Source organism: Triticum aestivum, chromosome 4D (genome assembly GCF_018294505.1).
Source record: "Triticum aestivum cultivar Chinese Spring chromosome 4D, IWGSC CS RefSeq v2.1, whole genome shotgun sequence".
Classification (NCBI taxonomy): domain Eukaryota; kingdom Viridiplantae; phylum Streptophyta; class Magnoliopsida; order Poales; family Poaceae; genus Triticum; species Triticum aestivum.
In genome coordinates, this window is record NC_057805.1 from 261,280,162 (window position 1) to 261,284,425 (window position 4,264).

Sequence of the window (4,264 nt, forward strand, 5' to 3'; positions counted from 1 at the left end):
TGTCTTATTTTCATCTGGATTTTGACCGTAATCGGTCTATATGATTGTATTTTGGATGATGTATGATGATATTTATGTATTGTGTGAAGTGGCGATTGTAAGCCAACTCTTTATCCCATTCTTGTTCATTACATGGGATTGTGTGAAGATGACCCTTCTTGCGGCAAAACCACTATGCGGTTATGCCTCTAAGTCGTGCCTCGACACGTGGGAGATATAGCCGCATCGTGGGCGTTACAAGTTGGTATCATCAACATTACATAATATTTGGGGATACATACAAGGCATACAAATGCCGCAAGAATACATCAAAACATCATACATAAACTCAACATCCGACTACGGATGAAACATAAACAGAAACTCAAGCGACATCCACCCTGCTAGCCCAGGCTGCCGACCTGGAACCTATCCCCTGATCATAGAAGAAGCAGAAGAAGAACTCCAAAACAAGACATCGCTCTCGCGTCATGATCATCGCAAAACCTGTACCTGCAACTGGTGGTGTAATAATCTGTGAGCCACGAGGACTCAGCAATCCCATTACCATGGGTATCAAGACTAGCAAAGCTTAAAGGGAAAGGAAGGGGTAAAGTGGTGAGGTTGCAGCAGCGACTAAGCATGATATGGTGGCTAACTTACGCAGAGGAGAGCGAGAAGAGAAGCAAAGGAACGGTCGTGAAACTAGCAATGATCAAGAAGTGATCCTGAACTCCTACTTACGTCAAACATAACCCAGAAACCGTGTTCACTTCCCGGACTCCGCCGAGAAGAGACCATCACGGCTACACACGCGGTTGATGCGTTTTAATTAAGCTCAAGTGTCAGGTTATCTACTACCGGATATTAACAAATTCCCATCTGCCACATAACCGCGGGCACGGCTTTCGAAAGATAATACCCTGCAGGGGTGTCCCAACTTAGCCCATGATAAGCTCTCACGGTCAACGAAGGATATTCCTTCTCCCGGGAAGACCCGATCAGTCTCGGAATCCCGGTTACAAGAAATTTCGACAATGGTAAAACAAAACCAGCAAAGCCGCCCGATGCGCCGACATCCTGATGGGAGCTGCACATATCTCGTTCTCAGGGCAACACCGGATGAGACATCCTACGAGTAAAACCAGACCTCGAGTTTCCCCGAGGTGGCCCCGCAGTCTACTCAGTTCGGACCAACACTTAGAGAAGCACTGGCCCGGGGGGGTTAAAATAAGATGACCCTCGAGAGAGCGACTCCCTAGGAAAAAGAAATAGGCTGAGCAAATGGTAAAACCAAGGTTGGGCCTTGCTGGAAGAGTTTTATTCAAAGCGAACTGTCAAGGGGGTCCCATAAATCACCCAACCGTGTAAGGAACGCAAAATCCGGGAACATAACACCGGTATGACGGAAACTAGGGCGGCAAGAGTGGAACAAAACACCAGGCATAAGGCCGAGCCTTCCACCCTTTACCAAATATATAGATGCATTAATAATATAAGAGATATTGTGATATCCCAACATAAACATAATCCAACATGGAGCAATCTTCATCTTCACCTGCAGCTAGCAACGCTATAAGAGGGGCTGAGCAAAGCGGTAACATAGCCAAACAATGGTTTGCTAGGAAGGGTGACAAAGGTTAGAGGTCCATGGCAAAATGGGAGGCTTGAGGAACAAGTGAATAGGTGGCGCAGCATAGCGATAGAACGAAGCAACTGGCATAGCAATGATAGTAATGAGATCCAAGGTGACGGTCATCTTGCCTGAAATCCCGCTAGGAAGAAGAACGAGTCCATGAAGAAGATGAAGCCACGAGGACGAACGAATCCTCACGTTCGCAACGACACGGGAACTATCGGGAAGAAGCACACAACAAGGTAAACACACCACACATGAACAAGACATGATGCTCAATCAAGTATCATGCATGACAAGGCTATATGAAGCTACTCATGACAAAAGATGATGCATACAAGAACAACACACCAAGGCAAGTTTAAATGAGGCCGGAAACAACACATAACAATTCCGGTAAGTCCTCATATGCAAATTTCGAAATTGGTCCAGAACTGAATAAGCATTAAGTTGAAGTTGTTAAACAGCAAGTTAAAGAGCACCATGATGATCTACACGAAATTCTAGTCAAGTTACATATAAGGTTCATTAGATTCGGAGCTACGGCCTAGAAGATATGAGCAAGACAAGATAAACATGGCAATGATGCAAAAGGCATACAAACATCAAGCAAACACCTCACGACAACGATGCAACATGATAATATGAAGCTACATGCAAATCTAAGCAAGTTTCATATAGAGCACGCTCAAAACGGAGCAACGGTGCAACACATACACTCCAAACAATACATAGCAACAATCTGACGAAAACAGCAACTAGGCATATGGCAAGCATCAAAACAATATGCTACAGCAACTCAACATGAAAACAAAAGGCATGGACATGATGTACAGGTAAAGCACAACAAAACATGAACACTGAGCTATCTCCAGAAATCACTAGAGCATGCTCAAAAGGACATGGCAAGATTGCAAATAATAACAGGTTCACAGACTTATTGAAATACTGAACATGACAGAAATAACATCAGGTTGCAATGTTCAGAGCACGAAATAAACATGCTACAGGAACTTAACATAGCAACGAAAGGCATAGCATGAATCTACTCAAAGCATATGACAAAAGTATCTTACTGACCATAAGCCAAAAAGGACCAGAAGATATGATGGCAAGCATGTAAACATAGCAAGTTCCGTTATCAGGTTTCAGACTTAGCAGAAAACAGAGCATGGCAGAAATAATAATATGTAGGCCTCTTTGTGAGCTTGATGTACTCACTACAGAGCAATGCATGACAAACCAAGCATACCTACAGCAAGATGGCATGTTCATGAAGCTAACCATGGCAAGAAAAATAGCATAGCATGTAAGGATCAACTACAATAAGCTTGGCAATATTGCATATCATGTTAAGAATCTGCCAGAAATATTTTATAGCAAAAGTAGAGCAAGATTGAGACATGCTATGGCACTCCATAATTTCCAACAAGGACAAGAATGGATCAATTACAACAATATCTACAAAATATCCTTACTGAACATCTCCAAAATATGCATGGATCTCTCTCTAGCATCAAGTTTACATGGCAACAAAATTACAGCAGACAAGGACTTAGAGAAAACACTAAGTCCCTGAAATCAGAAATATTACGGAGCCTACTTTGCATGCTTGTGCTAGTCACCACAGAGATCACAAAAATACATGGACTACACCACTAGAAAGATGGCATGGCATACTTCAAAACACATGTAGAGCTCATGCTCATAAGATGCACAGATAAAATGATACAAAAATGACAAATCTCCAAGTTCTGATAAGAACCAGAGAATAACAGCAACTAGCCCTCTTCCAACAGAGATTTGGGCATCAAGATGACCTCTAATGAACATGGTGCAATTTAACAAAATGAAGAGCATCACGAGGCGAACAATTTGACATATTACACGCGCGAAACAGACCTATATGCAAGAAGTTACACACAGTTGAACATGCACACATATTAACAAAATCTGGGAACTTAGTCAAAAACAGGAAAAAAAAACGGGTGAGCAACACATAGCTAAATGACGCCCAGGGCGGGATTTAAACAAACTGGAGCTCACCTAGGGCCCTTGGGCCTGTCGGTGCTGGGCTGGGCCATCAGGGGGGTTGAGGAGGCAGGCCGGGGCAGCGCCCGACGCTGGGCTGGGCCGCGGGGCCCACGGGGCTGAGGCGGGCCGATCGGGCACTCGTCCTCCTCCTCGTGCGCCCGCACGAGCACGTAGGAGGGAGGCGGCCATGGAAGTTCGGCGGCGCGGGAGGAGGGTCCGGCGGGGCTAGCGTGGCCGGCGAGGCCTGGATCCGGCCGAAATCGGTGGAGGCCGACGCGGGGACTCCAGATCCGATGAAGGGGACGGCGACGGGGCTCCGGGAGGTCGGATCTGGGGTGGGGCGATGACCTGCAGTGAGGTGAGGGGTCAGGCGAGGCGAGGGAGAGGAAAGGGATCGAGAGAAGGAGGCGGGGCTCGCCTGGGGGCGCGACCTAGGCGGCGGCAAAGCTGGGGTCGGGCGAGGCGGCGACCGGAGCGACGCCGGCGGGCGGCGAGGCGACGATGGGGAGGAGCCAGGCGACGGTGGAGGGAGCGGGGCGCTCGGGCTGGCTGCGGGCCTCGGAGCCCAGATCAGGGCCCGGGCGGGCCGCCTGCGGGCTTCCGCGGGCCTCGGCG